This window comes from Panthera onca, chromosome D1, assembly GCF_046562875.1.
Source record: "Panthera onca isolate mPanOnc1 chromosome D1, mPanOnc1 haplotype 2, whole genome shotgun sequence".
Taxonomy (NCBI): domain Eukaryota; kingdom Metazoa; phylum Chordata; class Mammalia; order Carnivora; family Felidae; genus Panthera; species Panthera onca.
This window is the reverse complement of record NC_138348.1, coordinates 76,742,812-76,762,408: the sequence shown is the minus strand read 5'-3', so window position 1 is coordinate 76,762,408 and position 19,597 is coordinate 76,742,812.

Below are 19,597 nucleotides of genomic sequence, written 5' to 3'. Positions count from 1 at the left end.
CCCTTCCGGCTCTGGCTTGTCAGCCCCCCACAAAGCTCCTGCCAGTGTCTCAGCACCCTGCCAAGACCTGGGAGGACCTGGTCTCTCCCATCCGCTCTGCAGAAGGGCAGAGCCTCAGGGGTGGTCACACCCCTGCCCCACCTTGGTGACCCGTTGGCAGCATCCACAGGCGTCCACACAAGTTAGAGCCAGTCCCAGACCCAGGATGATTGCCAAAGGCAGAGGGCAGTAGGTGCTGGCTGTGGGGTCACTAAGGGACCACAGACCGAAAGTACAGACTGAGTGACTCCTTGGGGAGAATATTCACATGGGGGTGTTGGTTATTTTGCGGGAGGCGAAAATGAGGTGCTTGAAGTCACAGCTCCATATGTGACCGAATTCTCCTCCCACCCCCACCCTTTCCCTGCCTGTGCTCCTCCTCTGTTTGCATTGGCTGTGGCTCACTTCATCTTGCCAGATGACTCAGTACAGTTGGGAAGTTTTGCTTATTTGAGAGAGGCCTGTATACTATATGGGTACCAAGAGTCACACGCAAAAAGGTTGAATTAAATAAATAAAAATAAAATGCCCAGGACTGGGTAACTGATCCCTGGCACACTTGTGATCCTTGACCGATGCTGAATGTTTGGATCAACCAAAAGCAAGACCAGGGTCATCCATGTGGGGTTCAAGGACCCCCCAGTAACCTTGAGGCAGGAGGAACAAGTGAAAAACACACAGGCTCTAACCTGGCTTAGAATCCTGGTTCTGACACTGGCCGTGCCATCTTGGATCGGCCTCTCTGAGCTTCAGATTCATCTTCCACAAAAAATAGAAACCACAATCCTTTATCTTGGCAGGGTTTTTGTGAAGAGTAAATGAAATAACCTATTTGAAAGTGTCTCGTGTGCGGCAAATGCTCAGTTGAGTGTTAATTTCATTGTTGAAAATTCTATTCAAAATGAAGCCGAAGATGATTTCTGTCATCAGTCTCTGGAAAGACAGTCCTTCAGAGGTCTTTGGGCACCTCAAGCAGGAGCTGGAGATATTTAGAAAGGAGGAAAAGAAGCTGGAATGAAGACTGGAGGGTTCAGGGCCGTATTTCCTTCTTGGATTCTCAGTTTGAGTGCTAGGGGGAGGAAGCGTGGTTTTCTGGCAGCATGACGGTGTTTTGGCAACATCTTAAAAATTGTCTCCCCTTTTTGCTAAATGGGCCCAAGTCTAGTCTACCCCCCCTTCCCTCCTCCCGTCACCCCCTTTTCCTTCTCTCCCCTGTTTCTCCCGCACCGACTGGATCTCAATTAGTCCTTTTGAATCTCAATGTCCTCATCTGAAAGCTGGCAATCAGAGTAATGAATTCAGAGGGTCGCAAGAAGGGTCAAGAGAGATAACATATTCAATAAGTCAGCCCTATCTCCCTTCAGCCGCCTCATATTTTCCTCTTCCCTGTTGACTTCTAATTTTCCCTCCTTCTCCTTCTTCCCCTTCTCCAAAGAGATGGAAAGTGACGCTGGATCAGCCGCAGAGACGAAGGGTGCATCTGGGAAATGTGTGCTTCCTTTATACCATTCCACCCTGTCTGGCCGCTACCGTTTGAAATGACCGCCATTGTGAGTGGCTCTTACTATCTTGTCACCTAACGAGCTCCCACCACCAGCAGCAGCCTCTAGGAGTAAACAGCCTCTGAATTATTTACTTTTAGGAACTTTTCACTGGGTGTGTGGTCACAACGTGGAACCCTACAATAAATAAATTCAATACTGTAAGCTGATTCCATTTGGGGCCATGCCTGAACTCAGCAACATTAAAAATGTACCAGCCTGTGCTGAGGGCTCCTTGGGCAGCTTCGTTGAAAGGACTTGCAGTGTTCATCTTAGTGCTTCGTTTGGGCTTAGCGATCTGGCTGCCCCTTTTGAGGATTATCCGGAAGTCAGGGCCTGAATGTTCTTGTGTCCAACAGGAAAGACTGTCCTGGTCCGGGGCTCAGCCCCTTACCCGTCAGCCGGTCCGCCCCTCTGTGGTGCCGCTTCCTTATACAGTTCAATCTGGATTGATCGCTTGATGCAGTTGTTTATCGGGCAACCATTTACTGTGATCCCTGCTGTGGGGGAGGGGGTGGTAATAAAGCCCCCACTCCTTGCCCTCTATTCGGGACAACTCTGGAGAGCTCTTCCAGCTTCAAAGCCCTCCAAGGGCCTGCTGAGGCCTTTGGTATGACGGCCACAGCCCACCTCTTCCTCTGCTGGACACTGTGTCCTCTTTCAGGGGTGCTCCCTGAGCGCTCATCAGTTACCTTCCATCATGCTGGTCTCATCTCAGGAATCAGAATTCCTGGGGGCCCGACCTCCAACATGGAGCTGCATGGAAAGTGGCCTGAGACACACCTGTGTTTCCATCCTGCCTCTATCACTCAGTGGCTATGTGACTTTGGGCAAGCTCTTTAACCTCTGGAAACTTCTTTTTCCATCTGGGGGAAACAGATGATGGGAAAGATTAAATGAGTTTATATGCAGTGTGTAAGTACCTGTGTCACTGAAGCAGCTTAACAAACATGACTTCTGTCTACGGCCATACCACCCCGAATGTGCCTGATCTCGGAAGCTAAGCAGGGCCGGGCCTGGTTAGTATTTGGATGGGAAACAAATGGGACTTCTTTCTTTAGTAATACTGGTCAAACATGACATCCCCGATCCTACTGGAACTTGCCTTTCAAGTTTATACATTTTGCTAGAATTTACGTTTTTATATTCTTGAAAATAATACTGCATCCTTGAAAGGGATAAGTCTTTAAAAATTTTTTTTAAATGTTTTTATTTATTTTTGAGAGAGACAGAGAGACAGAGTATGAGCTGGGGAGGGGCATAGAGAGAGGGAGACACAGAATCTGAAGCAGGGTCCAGGCTCTAAGCTGTCATCACAGAGCCCGATGCTGGGCTCGAACCCATGAACCTTGAGATCATGACCTGAGCCGAAGTCGGATGCTTAACTCACTGAGCCACCCAAGCACCCCAAAAGGGATAAGTCTTTCATTATTAAAGTTTTAGAACTCTGTCTTAAATGAAGCAATAGTGGTTAAGAAATCAGAGGGAGTGTGGATTTGGTTGCCCTTAAATGAGCAAGCTAACCTTATGACCTAGTGAATCATTGCAAAATGTCCTCATCTGTAGAATGGGACATTAATAGTACATACTTATGACAGATGGTATTTTCCTTGAATGCCTCCGGTAGTATTTCTCATCCCAGCTGCTCTTCTAAAATGACCTTGACATTCCTCCATCAACAGATGGAGCCTAATTCCCATCCCCTTGCATCCAGTCTGACCTCAGTGACTTACTTGACCATAGAATGTTGCGGAAACAAGATTCTGGGACCTCTGAGGCTAGATTACAGGAGACCAAGTCACTTCATCTGGGTTTCTTGTAGCATCCCTGTTGGAGCCCAGCCGGCATGCGGTCAGAAGCCCAAACACTTGGAGAGGTTATGGCAAAGGTATCTCCTTAATAGCCCCAGCTGACAGCCAGCATCACCTGCCAGCCGACGGAGTGAGCCACCTTGGATGTCAGGCCCCATTGGGCCTTCAGATGCCTGCGCCCCAGCCAACATATAACTGCAACCCCGAGAGGCCCCCCAAAGAACGGCCCCACTGAGCCCAGTCAAACCGCGGACTATGGCAGGTAATAATAAACTGTTGTTTTAAGCCATGAAGTAATGGGCTGCTTTGTTCTGCAGCAACAGAAACCCAAACACTACCTCCTAGGCCTGTTGCGAAATGCGATGAGATAATGCGTACAAATTGATTGGTAACTGATTACTACACTTGGAAAAAACGGGTAAGCTGATTTATATGGGGAGATAGAACATGGGGACAAATGAACCCAGCCCCAAGCAGGCATGGCCTGATCCACTCATCTGTCACAATTCAGGCTCTCTATAGAATTATAAAATCGCGGAGTAGAAAGGAATCTTGGAATTCTTCTAGTTCAACTTCCCACCCAGCGAGGATATTCCTTCGTGAATGCTTGTTTAATCCAACTGTTACTTATTAACCCCTGCTCTGTGGTCGCTGGTGAGGATGGGAAGTGGGATAATGAAGGTGACTGAGACCAAGGCCAGCACCAGGGGCAAGCCCACGGACTGGTCCGTGGTGGCCCCGTGCGGTATCTGCATTTCCCCAGCACCGAGTGGCCATTTCATTGCTGGCCAGCTCTGATTATACACCTTCCCTTCCCTGTGCTCGGGCTCCTGCTGATGTATTTTTTGTGTACCAACTTGTATTTTGAGTGGCAGTTCTCAGGCTTTTCGCTGTCTTTCTCTGTATCCTGAAGTCGCCTACTGACACGTCCACTTACCCACCTGGGCCCATGCTCACCCTTATCGAGGAAGGCGGGCTCTGCCTGGCCCTGGAACACCAGCCCGTGGGCTCTTTGAGGACAGTCCCTGGATCTGTTGTCACTGGGGCCTCAGCTCCTAGAACAACCAAAACCAAACAAACGATAAACAAGAAAAACGAAAAGAAGAAAAGAAACAAGAACGACTAGACAAGGCAGCAGTTATGTGTGGGTCTGGAAACATACGAGAGATTCCCTTCCTTCATGTCTGTTTCAGTATATGTGCTACCAAAGGAGTTCACATTTCATGTTCATTTCAAAGAACAGCATAGGCTGCTTTCTCAAGCTTCACAAATGACACTAAGTTTTTAATAGGCTGGAGTTTTAATAGACAGGGGAAACCAGTTTAAAAAAAAAAAAACAAACAAAAAAACCCAGAAGAGTTCATTACAGCGGAGTAGTTAGAACGTGCTACGGTGTATGAGCCGTCACTGTAACCCACACACAGCCATGTTTTATGGCTTCCTAAAATTACCTATAAAAACGTTTCACGCCCCACAAGCTTCCCACAAATATAGGGCTAGAATTTTTATTTTAAACGATAAATGTGAGTTCTGTGCCACAGCTGAGAAAGCCTTTGTCTTCCTTGAGACACAGAGAACGTAACCCACCAGAGCCCTCCGAAGCCAGAGAGCACAGAGCACAGAGCCCTCCGAAGCCAGCCTTCCTCCTCCCCTGCATCACCTGCTGAGAGCTTCGTTCCCCCTCCCGGATGTTGGGAACGGAGCAGTTTCACTGTCCCTTACTCTTCAGTCAGATCCCTCTCCTCAATCTCTTCCTCTTCATTTGAAAATGTCATCCCTTGCTTGTACTACTGTTTCTCTGCAGAGCCGTAATGGTAGTTTATGTACAACAGAACACAGGGCTCTTTTATTTGGCAATTTATCCTAGTTTTTGCTGCTATGATGTATTCATACCATGGGGTGGGGGCAGAATCTGTTTCATCATCTTTGGAGAGAGCGCAGTCCCCTTCACAAAATCACCAGAACTTTCCTACGGAGGAAAATGGAGGAAATCCGAAGAAAAAAGGAAACCCAGTGGGAAAGGGGGCCAGCTTTTCCTGCGGAAGAGGGCAGGAATGGAACTTTGGTGACCCGTGGGGCCTTCCTCATCAGGAAGCTGGGAATCACCGTGTGCTCCTGGGGCAGGGGGATGCATACTGAGGGCCCCGGAAGCTGCGGGATAAAGCCCAGAAGCAGGTAGACCTAGGGACCTGGGAGTGAATTGCAGTGCTTGGTGGGTGGACTTCTGGGCTGGGTGTGAACACCAGCAGATGAAGGGTGAGCTCCAGGAGCTGGGAGAAGCCCCAGAAGGTGGTGTTGAATCTCTGGTGGCAGGATTGGACCCGGAGAGCCGCAGAGGCTGAGCGGTCCAGGTGGCTCAGAGGGTGGGGGCAAAAAATCCAGGGCGGCGATGGACAGGAGGAAAATTGTTTCTCAGTAGGAGTGGGGCCCTCACTCCAGGCGGCCCAGTGGTGTCTTCTCCCTCTCAGAGTGCCAGTGGGGTGGCACTGGTTCCAGTCTGTCCGCTACTTGCCTGGTGAGCCTCTCTGTTTGATAACCAATGGTCTCGTGGGGACTCGGTGGCCGTCAGAAGGTACTTCCAGCGCCTCCCTGGGAGTTCAGTCCTCTGTTCCCGAGCAGAAATGAGTCAGTGGCAGAGGGCATGGTGCCCTTGGCAATCTCTGGGTAATCAGTCTAGAAGAGAAGGCAGCCCCAGCCCACCGCTTAATTTCTCTGCTTGATATTTTATAGCCCAGAGCACCGATTTTCATCAACTTCTTCATCTCCACTTTGACCCCGTTCAGCCCTGGCTGGGCTACAGAGCCGGGAAGGTCTTTTAAAGTCACGCTGCTTCTTATTTCCATAATAGGGTTTTCGCTTGCTTTCCCCACCTCCCCCCACGTAATTACATTTGCTGTTCTTTGGGAGTAACTAATGCGAGGTCCTCGGCCCTTCCCACGTGGAAAAGACTAGCTGGAGGCCCTTTCTGATATCTCATTGCTTTGGGTTCTGGGCAGGAAGTGATGGACCTTTCAGAGCCAAAACTAGGGAATCATGATAGCCCCTCCTGGATTGAGATGTGTCTAGGGAGTCATGACGGACCCTCCTTTGGGGAGGCGAGTCTGAGATGTTCTGCTGAGCCTTCCTAGGATAAGAAGGACGTGGGAATTCATGACACCTCTCCTGAAGACAGAGGGATCTGTGGAGTCATAACGGCAATGCCTGTGGCAAGACAGACCTTCATTCTTCCATTCGGCATTGGTCCCACAGGCCTCCAACTGGGCCACACCCCACAGGCAGATCTCCATCACCTTCCTCTTCCTCCTTTCCTGCTCGGGGGTGAAGAGAGCACACGTCCACAGCCTCCATCCTCCTCCTGCAACTGACGCTGGCAAGCTGCAGGTGCTTTCTGCAGCACCTGCAACTGAAGCGAACGTTCACGGCGGCCCCAGTGGCAAGTGACGCTTCAAATGCATGACCGCCAAGAGAGGTGGAGCCATTACCAGGGCCGCAGCACGTTGTGGGGCTTCTGTGCTTTAAAGGGCAGGGAGAAGAAACCACAGCAGAGGGTGCATCCAGTTTTTCAGGTGCCGGGGCCAGATGGTGCCATTAGAGAGTCTGAGAGAAATGCAGCCCCTTAACACACCCGCCCCCCCCACACACACACCGGGGGGCGGGGGGCTTCGTGGCTTCCGTAGACTCTTTATTCAGTTCCTAAGAGGGGCACCTCCAACTTTTCAAGCAAAGCAGTGAGTGGGATTAAGATCTGCCACCAGCACACTGTTTACCTGCAGCCAGCAAAGCCTGCCTGGATACTCGGGCCTCGTCCAAGTGGTGGATCAGGTACTCATTCAGGGAAAGAGTATTTGTGTGAAGGTTAGAAACAAAAATAGCTTTCAGTGATGCGCTCCGGCTACGTTTTTCAGTAATTAAAAAAAAAAAAAAAAAAAAAAAAGGACACAAAATCGATCCTGAGTCTCTTTCCTGATCAATTGCATTTTCGTTATGGTCACAGCTCTCTCTCCCTCAGGGGGAAGGGACTTCATTTCTCATTCTTGAGCAGTTCATTTCTTCTTTGATCTTTTCACTGATTCGGTCTAAGCCAACCCCCTAAAATTGCTTTTACTCTGTCTCACGAAGAAAGAAAGGTCATGTCCTTATGCAACGCTAGCATTTGGAGAAATGCCTATATAATATCTAATTGCTTGAAATGAGCAATTCTGAGACTCGGTCCCTATTGTAAGTGCACTGAGGAGAGATGTGTGTTAATAACGATCAGATCCCCTTCCTTATCTTCTTTGCCCAACGCAGCGGCTTGGAGATGGAGGCCTGTGTAGAGCAGCGTGAAATGCTTTCCCAGGGAAGAGCGTGGCTCAGGGGGGCTGTTGCCTGGGAGCACTTGTGGTAGTATCAGAAATCTGCCCCTGAACTTGACACCCTGCCTCAACTGCCTGACAGTGGAATTTGGAAAGGAGGGTGCATCGCTCACAGCAGGGCTGGCATGACAGAGGTTAGGAAATACTTTCTTTGTGCCCCGCAATGGGCTAAGCATACCTCATCCATATTCTTGCTCTCCCACCACAATACCAGCTTACCAGCCGGTGACAAATACATAATTCTCCAGGTTATGTTGTTCCGGGACCATGTCAGTAACCAAGCTAGGAGCCCTTGGAGAACCGATCAATCAGAGGGTCGACTTGACCATGAGTTCCTTGAGATGGGTTCCTCAACCGCATCTCAATTTTATCTCTGCAGACCGAGGCGCTGGACCCCTCACTGACGGTTCTGGGCCGTGGTTAAACAGACTTCAAGGCTGAAGGGAGCAAGAGGCAGTTCGGGCTGCCACTGGAGCCAAAGTCCTTGGTCCTCTTCAAATAAAAATTGGATTTGCTGAGAGATGAGTCTGAACAAGGGACTGTTTCCCTCTGGACCATTTTGCCGTCAAACCGGCAGGGCTGTGAGACTGTGCAAGGCTGCCTGGGCAGATTCCTTCTTCGAAGGAACACAGCTCTAACATTTGCAGGGTCCCCACGATGTTTATGATCAGTGCTGCTCAATCTTCATTTTTCTGGAGATAACTCTTCCCAGTCCTTTGAAATCAAGTGACCCAAAGCAGCCTGGAATTACTCAGGGAAGCCAGGAGTCTTTAAGCACCTGTCCACAATGATGGAGGTTTCTCATAAGGGGACACAATAGATAGACCCCTGTTTTACAACCTCACCTCTAATCCGAGTGGTTGAATGTATTTGTAAACCTGAGTCCCTTCTTAAAGTTAAGTTGTTTGTTTGTTTTTTTCTGTAATGAGTTTGCATTTTCCCTTCTCAAGATGGAAACTTATTTTGAAATCCTGTGCCCATTTAAAACCATTTTTGACAGTTAAGATACATAGAAACAGGTTCAGCTCAGGTCATGATCTCACAGTTCATGAGATCCAGCCCCAAGTGGGCTCTGGGCCGACAGTACGGAGCCTGCTTGGGATTCTTTCTCTCCCTCTCTCTCTGCCCCTCCCCCGCTTGTACGCACACATGCCTGGGGACACAGGTGCACTCTCTCTCAAAATAAATAAACATTAAAAAAATACATATAAATAGAATATATCACGTGGGAAAGATTGCGTTCCTGATAGGCCCTTCTATAAACTCAATTTATTCCCTTCAAAAAGGTAAACGCTGACTTAATAGAACAACTACAAAATCGGTGAGAATATTCTTCTTAGGCACTTCTGTGAGATCCGTATATATGAAGGATGTTTGCTGTCTGTCTGGGTGTTTTATTTATCAGTTTTCTCCCCTTCTCGCCAACCTTAGTCTGTAAGTTGTACGGTACAAGTTTGCAACCGTATTTCTGGTCAACCCTTGTGCCTAATAAACAGCGGGGTAGACATGAAGTGTCCAACAAATGAACAGTAACTAGAAACTCGAAAGGCCTATCATGTCACGTGTTGCAGCCTATCTGACAACCTAATCTTATCTCAGTGGGTTTATTTTCAGAAGCTAAGGAAAAGTATGGAAAGCCCAATCACAAACGCCCACTCTCATCTCCAGATAGCACAGAAAATTCTAGCACAAAGATTCCTATTTCCTGATTCTTCACAGAGCCCTGCCTGCCTGCTTTGGGATTGAGAGAGAAGGTCTACAGAGAGCACCTAAGTCATTCATTGAAATTTTGAGTTGAGACATCCCTTTGCACGAGACAGTTTTGCTGCTTATCATGATGTGCTTTGGAGCTGGAATGTTGCATATCAAGACCCAAGTCTACTTGCTGGCCGTGTGATCTTGGACAACTTGTTAACCTCCCTACTGGCCCTTCTGCCTTCTTTTGTAAAAATCCTTTGTAAAATATAGATGCCCTTTAGTGGAGTGTTGAGAACATAAGTGCTCAACAAAATCCAGCTGTTACTGTTGTTATGATTATGGTGCCACCCAAGTCATGGAAACAGCAAGTCAAGTTTCAGGGGCCGTGTAGTGATGTTATTCCTCAGGCTCATCCAATTTTTCTACCAATTGAGTCTACACTTTTGCTTCTCCCTTCTATAAAACACTGGGATGATCTTGGTAAATAATAATGCCTTTATGTTTACGAGGCCTGCTCACACTCAGTTTCTCATTTGATCTCCGCAATAACCCTGTCAAAGCGAATGAGAAAGATCTTGTTATCTCTATTTTATAGGCAAGGAACTGAAGGCAAAAGACAGGTTAGGTGCCCTGCCCAAACTAATAAAAAGTAGAATGGGACTTGAAGCAATTTGTATCGAAAGCCCAATATACTCACTTTGTCTTTCTCCCTGCATCTCAGGGATGAGTAGAAAGGGCCTTGGTAAAAAGGGTCATTCCCCTAATTCCAGCTCCCGATTGCCATGTTCCCTGGTCTAGGCCAGTGGTCAAGTTTTGCTGCCCTCGCGGGGAGCATCAGGATAGGGAGCACTTCTCCTCCCCTTCTTGGCATTCTGGACCCCCAGTCCAGCTGCCTTACCTCTGACTCGTAAGCATCTGGTACCAGCTTCTTACGCCCCAGGTTGTACCGGCAGGTGTTACTAGGAGGTACCTGGCTGGGGCGAGTCACATTGTTTCTACACATACAAACCTTTCTAACATCTACCCTAAGTATCAACAGGCTCACCAAGAGCAGATTTGAAAAAAAAAAAAAAAATGTCACAGGAAGACATCAGGCTGGAATAAATGGATAGATATTGGAGGTGGAAGGGTGTTTCTGTTCTGTGAAAGGCCAGAGTAGCTCCAGCTTCCAAGCAGCCAGGCTGGACCCCGGGCACTGAGGCAATAGATTTGAGCACTTTGCGTTCTCTTTTGCATGAACAACAGCTTTCGGGGGACCATCCCTTCTGCTCTAGTGCACAAAATGGAGAAGGGCTCTCCCAAAATACCCAGGGCCCAGGGCAGCTGAAATGATCTAAAATTGTAGAATCAACCCTGGCTGTACAACAGAATCATAGATGAAATTAAAAAAATTTTTAATGTTATCTATTTTTTATATATAGAGAGAGACAGTATAAGCAGAGGAAGGGGCAGAGAGAGAGGGAGACACAGAATCTGAAGCAGGCTCCAGGTTCTGAGCTGTCGGCACAGAGCCCAACATGGGGCTCTAACCCACAAACTGCGAGGTCATGACCTGAGCCAAAGTCTGACACTTAACCACTGAGCCACCCAGGTCCCCCTAGATGAAACTTTACACAAATACTGATGCCCAGACCAATTCAATCAGAATCTTTGAGCCTGAGATCCAGGCACCAGATTTTTTTAATAGCTGTACTGAAATACGTTGTATTATATAAACTGTGTAATTGGAATACAATAAACTGCACATATTTAAACAATTTGATGAGTTTTGACTTAAGTATATATTCTGATCCATCACTAGAATCAAGATAATGAACATGAACATCACCTCCTAAAGTTTCTTCACACCCTTTGTAATTCTTCCCTACCTCCCCCATCCCCACAAGGCAGAAGTCGATCTGCTTTCTGTTGCTATAGATTTATATTTATACTTATGTTTTCTAGAATTTTATATAAATGGAATCATATAGTGCATTCCTTTTCTTTTATCTGGCTTCATTAACTCAAAGTTATTTTGAGATTTACCACGTGGTTATGTGTCAATTCCTTTTTATCGCTGAGTAGTATTCCATTGTGGGATATACCACCACCTGTTGATCAATTTACCTGTCACCAGACATTTGAGTTCTTCCCAGTTTGGGACTATTGCAACTAAAGCTACTCCAGACACACATGAGCAGGTCTTTGTCTGGATGTATGCTTTCTTTTTTCCTAGATAAACAGCACGGAGTGGAATGACTGAATCACGTGGCAGGTATATGTCTAGCACTTGAAGAAGCGTCCAGACACCTTTCCAAAGTGGTTGTTCCCTTTTACATTTCCACCAGCAGCACATGAGAGTTCCTGTGGCTCCACGCCCTCTCCATTCTATGGGTGTAGGTGTGCAGTACATTTACTTTGCATTTCCCTAATGACTGATGATGTTGAGCATCTTTTCATGTGCTTTGTCTCCCCCACCCCCCGCCTTCTTTGACATTATGTGTATGTCTTTTGGCGATATTTTAGTTCAGATCTTTAGGGATGGGACCTAAGAATCAATTAAATAAATAAGTAAATAAAATCTCCCTGGTGATTCTAAATATTTACCTAGGATTAAGCACTACCGTCTCACTGAAAACTTGAGTGCAAACCTTCCATTTAGTCATGTGGAAACTGAAATCTAGAAAGGTACTGGGTTACGTATAGAGCAAGGAAAATTTCAAGACAACAAAATCACCCTTAAAATGATTGTGGCCATTTGGGGCACCTGGGTGGCTCAGCTGGTTAAGAGTCTGACTCTTGGTTTTGGTTCAGGTCATGAACTCAGGGTCATGGGATTGAGCCCCACATCGGGCTCTCGCTGAGCATGGATCATGCCTGCTTAAGATTCTCTCTTTCTCGAGGATCTCTTTTGCACTGCTGGTGGGAATGGGAATGCAAAGTGGTACAGCCACCCTGGAAAACAGTATGGAGGTGCCTCAAAAAGTTAAAAATAGAACTACTCTATGACCCAGCAATTGTACTACTAGGTATTTATCCAAGGGATACAGGTGTGCTGTTTCAAAAAGGCACACGCACCCCCATGTTTATAGCAGTACTATCAACAATAGCCAAAGTATGGAAGGAGCCCAAATGTCCACTGATGGATGAATGAATAAAGAAGATGTGGTGTATATATATATATATATATATATATATATATATACACACACACACACACACACACACACACACATACACACACACACACACAATGGAGTATTACTGGGCAATCAAAAAGAATAGAATCTTGCCATTTGCAACTACATGGATGGAACTTGTGGAACTTGAGGGTATTATGCTAAGCAAAATTAGTCAGTCAGAGAAAGACAAATATCATACGACTTCACTCATATGAGGACTTTAAGATACAAAGCAGATGAACATAAGGGAAGGGAAGCAAAAATAATATAAAAACAAAGAGGGGGACAAAAACATAAGAGACTCTTAAATATGGAGAACAAACAGAGGGTTACTGGAGGGGTTGTAGGAGAGGGGACGGGCCTAATGGGTAAGGGGCTTTAAGGAATCTACTCCTGCAATCATTGTTGTACTATATGCTAACTAACTTGGATGTAAATTTAAAAAATAAATTAAATAAAAATGTTAAAAAATATATTCTGTCTGTCTCTCTCTCTCCCCTTCTGTCCCTCCCCTGCTCACTCTCCCTGTCTCAAAAAATAAAATAAAAAATAAAATAAAATAAAATAAAAGTAAAGTAAAATAAAATGATCATGGCCATTATAGAGCAATTCTTCATTGCAGACCTACCTTGTTTCTGTAAGTTGGACAATATCTATCTGCGTAAGACTTATTGTGTTCAGACTTACTGGTGCCTGTTTCAACCTGATCATTCTCTGTTTCACTTCCTCATCTGAGTAATTGTTCTATAATAAAAATTTGAAGGAAATGACTAAGTGTGTGACCGTATTAGAACTATGGTGAAATGGAAGGGAAAATGGTCTCATGGCTTCTACATATAGTGTGGACTCTGTAACTCTAGAGGGCTCCATTCACACAGACTATGGTGTGAAATGCATTCCTGGAGTTGTGCAGTGCACAATCTGTACAACCTTATATAGTGACCCTGAACAGCCTTGAACTCTAAGTTCTGGGTCTCACCTAATTGTGCAATGATAGGAAAGTCAGTTGAATCTCTGAATCTTAGCTTAAAAATCTATACAATTGGGGTAATCAGTGCTCACAGGATGGATATGACTGAAATGAGGTCCTGTTAGGGACTGGCAAACCCAAGTGGCTATGGGAGCTAAGCAAGTAACTTAACTGAGCAAAGTGGGTCGGGTCAGAGAGGTGACAAGGAAATGATGGGGCTCACGACAAACCGTCTATTCAGTTCTAGCTGATGATGGCCTTGTAAAAATGCTGGCACACTTACCAGAGCTTCTGTTTGTTAAAAGAAGTCAAAACCCAAAATATCTGTGGTCAAACGTAGTCTGCTGGTGACTGTGAAAGGGCTTTATAAATTCTAAGTCACCTAATGTATGAGGCTTAACTTGAGCTGTGGGTCTGTCCGTGAGGGAGTATCTTAGATGTTTATCTTGCGTCCCTCCTCTCGTCACAGAGGCAAGTCAACCTGGGAAGCCGGGTCATGACCAGAAGGTTGTATGGTTGCAATGGGATTGAAAAGAGGCGTTAGGTAAGTTGAGGTTTAATGGCATTGAGCTAAAACAACCTGATGCATTCATTTTACGGGGCAGGTGATGGATCTGGGTTTGGAAATACTCAAAATTCAAGTTGCCAAGCCTTCGTCCCTTGTCGTCAGTGTCTGTCACAGTGACCTTTCTTTCTCTGCCATACAATGGCTGATCAACTCCCTCTCTGCTGGGAACACCTTTTCTCTATCTGTTCTAGTGCACTCGACTGGATTAGAAAGTTGTGGTGTGTAGAGTGGCCCCGGTGACTTGAACCAGGAGCCCTGATTAGACGCATCTCTTCTCCATTCTGCTTTCAGTGACGTCACACCGGCAGCTTGAAATTAGCCACGGTGTGAGGATTTATACCAGAGAAACGGGCCAACGTTACAAATCAGGTTTGTCCCCGCCACCCCAGAGAGCTGGTTGTTCAGCGTCAGCCAGCACACCACCGGTTATGAGCGCCATGGGCCCTGCAGCCTGGTTACCTCTTCCACGTGTATATTTCTACTTTGATCTACGAGGGGCTGATCTTCTATTTGACACCTCGAGAGCAATTTGCTGGCATTATTTCCAAGATCTTAGAGGGCGCCTCGCTTTGTCCCCAGCCCTCACAGGAAAGGGCTCACCGGGGCAAGGCGCTGGCCCCATGAGAGGCTGCTCCAAGGCGGGACCTCCTGGTCCTCGGCACAGTGCCTTCCATCACGCCCCTTGCCTACCTAAACAATTCCCGTGTGTGGCCGTTTCTCCAGCTGGGGGGAAGGATGGCAGGAGGTCATTTATTCTAACTCGCTAGCAGGGACGCAGCGTGCTAGCTGTTCTCAGACTCTTTGTATTTTCACAGGCGACAGAGACAGCCCAAGGGAAAAGAGCCAAGGGGTAAGTTTGCGGGCCGCTGGGGAGTTCGTTGCCATCCCGGAGCTTCGTGACGTTTCTGAAATGCTCTCAGGTTGGCTACCACCCAAGAGTAACCCCGCTAATTAATTTCGCGAGTCTGGGAAGAAGAAATGCGGACAACAATAATGAGACAGTTTCACCATCCCTCCCGGTAATATCTCAGAGAATTTCCCTGACTTTTGGTGACCCTCAAATAGAAGAGAGAAGTTCATAAAACTTGATCAGAAACATCTGTGATTCGGTGATAGAAAATTACCAGTTGCAAAGCAGAGATGTATTGCATGCAATTTGGCAAGGCCCTACGGAGGGTCCTTCCCATCCAGCCCTTCTCGTTTTGCAAATGCACCCACGAGGACATCCAGAAAAAGAACAGTAACTCAAAGGAAGTAAGTTCAGGTCTCCTGTGTCCCAACGAGCACCCTCCCCTTTGACCAGCCTGCTCATTCCTCACTTCTGGAACTTCCATTTCCCTGAGCGTTTACTTCCAGACACAGTGAACAGGATACACCTGGATGGGCCCAGTCAACAAGCATCTTAGGGAAATACACACTTAAGAGATCCTCGAGACACATAGTCCCGGAAGTTGGCTGTCTGGTGTTCTTTGAAACAGAGGACTCCGCAGCAGGCCAGGGCTGGCCTTCAGTTTGCAGGCTTGTCTGGGCGGCTACCGTCGGTTCTCAGAGGATCCCCCGTGGCTTTTCATTCTGATGTGTTTCTTGCTCAGCTCTATTGTTATATGACTCATACGGTGTCTTCTTTTCGACACCTAATATCCCAGGGACTCGGCCGACTTGTACATGAGGGATGTGCCTGAGGAGTGTGCAGACCAGTCTATTGAAGACGGGATTTATCGAGTTTTGAGAAAATAGACTTAAGGGTAGATGAGAGGCAGAATTCTGAGGACCTTAAATCCAGAGCCAAACCCAGTCTTTGGCTAAACCATTTATACTTTCTGGAGAACTGCTTTAATTTTCATTTGTATCTACTCACATTAAAAAAAAAAAAAAAAAAAAAAAAAAAAAAAAAACCCATGAACCAGGGTTACCTGGGTGGCTCAGCTGGTTAGGTACCCGACTTTGGCTCAGGCCATGACCTCATGGTTCCTGAGTTCAAGGCCCACATTGGGTGAGCTCGATCCCTGACCGTGTGCAGCCTGCATGAGATTCTCTCTCCCTCTCTCTCTGCCCCTTGCTCACTCACGTGCCCTCTCACTAAATACATACATAACATACGTGCACAAATTTGAAAAATCTTAAAAAACAAATAAATAAAAAATGAACCATGCACCAATTTTTGACGAAATAGGACCAACTTTGGAGCCTCCTATAAATCTTCATATTTATACGATACTTTATAGTTTACAAAGCTTATTATCTCATTTGATCTTTACAGAAACCCTATGAGGTTGATACTTTTATTTGGGGACTTTGCCAAAAATGTCATAGGAGAACAAAGACTTGAACCCAGGCCTGTGGAATCCAGGGCGCAGGCTAACAAACAAACAAACAAAACAAAACACCACCAAAGGACCAACGCCATAGCTCTTTAGAGAAGCGTGTTAGCGCACAACTCATGACAGACTTGATCTCAGCTCCTTTCTGCCTTCTAAAGATGCTAGAGATCCTGAGAGCTCCTGTTAGGACGTGGCCTTTCCTATAACACTGAGTCTGTGGGATGGTTCTAGATAGTGCTGTTCCAGATAAAAGCAGCATTGTTCAATACAGTACTGCATGGGACTTCTCTGTACAGCCATAAAGTAAAATAAATAAATAAATCGGTTTTTTTATGGTGTGTTGGTCCATCTTAGCGAGTGTGCCCTTTCCCTACCCAAAGAAGAATCAAATACTCCCTAAAAGGACAGCAGCCCTAGACTCCTACCATCAAAGTCTAGATAACCGTGGGTGTACCTGCCAATACATGGTGTTGGGGAAGATCGGATGAATTCCTGTAGGTGAAAGTACTTCTGTACACTCTAGGGTTCTAATAGGTGAATCTACCATTCTCAGATGAAAACAAAGCCAGTAAACTTTTCCAGATGGGCAAATAATATACAAAATTATGCATGTAGTTAGGAAGGGCTTACAGACATGTATGAGAGTCCTTATGAGTGCTGTTTCAAGGCATCACCTTGTCCCACCACCAAGTTACTGTATTTATTCTCAAAGCTCTTTTCATTAAGATGAATTACACTTTTTCTGTACTTTTAAAGTCATGTAAGTTTAACTCTGGATGGATGCGTGAGCCAAAGTCCCCTTCGTACTCTTGTAAACTTCTCCCCCCCCCCCCCCCCCCACGACCCAGGAGCCTTCTGGTGTTTTTAACGTGGTCACAAAACAGGACTCGTCCTGGCTGGGGCTGTCTGAGCAGGTCTCCATAGGGAAGGGGCTCTGGGTTGGAAAAGTCATCTTTCAGGAGGTATAACTATATCAAGATAAAAAGAAGCGAGAGTGATCCTGAAGAGTCAAAGCTCAGAAACCTAGAAAGCACTTAATACATGCATCATTTGGAGCAGGAGGCAGGGAGGGATGCAAAGGTGTCCAGTTAGGTGGTCAAGAGGAGGGATGGGAATCACCAATGAAAAGGGTAGTTCAGGAGCCAAGTCCACAAGCTCTGAACATCTGCCAACATGACTCTTTTTTTTTTTAATGTTTTATTTATTTTTGAGAGACAGAAAGCACGAGGTGGGGGGTGGGGGAGGACAGAGAGAGAGGGAGACACAGAATCCAAAGCAGGCTCCAGGCTCTGAGCTGTCAGCACAGAACCCGATGTGGGGCTCGAACTCACAAACTGTGAGATCGCGACCTGAGCAGAAGTCAGACGCTTAACCAACTGAGCCACCCAGGTGCCCCCAACGTGACACTTTTTTAACATTTGAACCAAGAGTGATCCATTAAGTGGGCCAACTCAGAACACACAGAATAAGTAGACCTCTTGTAACTTCCCAATTAATCATCAAAATTATCTTTCAGTTCATCTACGTAGTATGGATTCTTCTTTATAAAAATAATCTCTTATTTTGAAAGTTAGCATGCAATCTTCAGAGAGAGCATGCAGTTTTCTATCAGACTCAAGCCTCCCAAGTCCAAACACATTGTCAGCATCTTCTTTGGATATAGGTATTAAAGATCAATTAGTGGGGCCTCCGGGTGGCTCAGTCAGTTGAGCATCTGGTCAGATCATGATCTCAGGGTTTGTGAGTTTGAGCCCAGCATTGAGCTCTGAGCCCACTTGAGATCCTCTGTCCCCCCCCTCTTCCCCTCCCCCGCTTGTGTGTGTGTGCGCACTCACTCTCCCTCTCTCTCGAAAATAAATAAACATAAAAAAAAAAAAGATTAGCCTTTGGGCACTAATTCATGACGTCTTTTTAACTCACAAGAGGCTGAGGAATAAAGCAGAATGACTATTTATAGTAAGAGCCATCATTCCTCCCGGTCGCTAAAATATACACACTCTGTCTAGTTACTGCTCTTCTAATTTCAGGGTTCCTGGGGAGCTGAATCTGTTATCAGCCTGCGGACTCAGCAAGGAAGGGGCCTGGAGGGAAAACTCTATTCCAGTGCTGGAATATGCCAGTTCCACGCCTCAGAGCCTCCTTCGTCTAAACTTTAGGTCCAACCCTCACCTATTTCCTCAGACACGTTGACACCACTGATGAGGCTTTGGATTCCTTCACCTTTGTTCGTGGCCTCAACTCCCAGACTGCACTTTAACCCCAGCCTTTCCAGCTCTGATCTAGAACTATCCTGGGCTCTAAGGCAACTTCCAGGCAATTTCATCCAAGATGCAAGGATATTATCAACAGTAGCTGTATCAACAAGAATTAACATTTCCTGAGCACTTACCACATGGCAGCCATGTAATGAAGGCTGTATCTTCATTAACTCAATGAGTTCTCCTAACAACCCTCTGAGTTTTGAACTACTAATTAGCCCCATCTCACAGATGAGGAAGCCGTGGATTTAGGCGGTAACTTGTCCAATATCACATAGTTGTTAAATGTTGAAGCCAGGATTCAAGCTGAAGTCATTTTGACTCCAGAGCCTGGGTGCCACCGTTAGGCCATGCTGTCCCTAGGAGTGACCTTGACCCACTACCTCCCAAGAGTGTCTCACAGTAGACTCCTGTACACTGAGCACAGCCAACAAAGACAAGTGGTCATGAGGGCTTTCTTTGTTGAAATTCAAGCTTAACAAAAAAAAAAAAAAAAAAAAAGAAATTCAAGCTTAACAACAATTGGCTTGGAGCATAATTATTAGAAATCAAGCCACAATCTGGGGGAAATACCTACAGAAAGAGATGAGGAGAAATTCTGAGAACCCATGCGAGTCAAGCAGTCCACACTGTTTTGTTCCTGGTGTAACATTTTGAAAACACATTACGTGGTGAGCTTGGGTGAAATGCTGAATGAGACACAGACTCACATATCAGATCCTGCCCAAATGGGAAGACAGCCAAGAATCACCTCCATCCCAGATGGGGTGCCCCACCTAAGGCCACAGAGAATACTGGTTCTGCTCAGAGACTGCTTGTTATTTTTCATGCTGTGGGGATTCCTAATGAACAAACAAGTGTTTTTGTAATTTTCT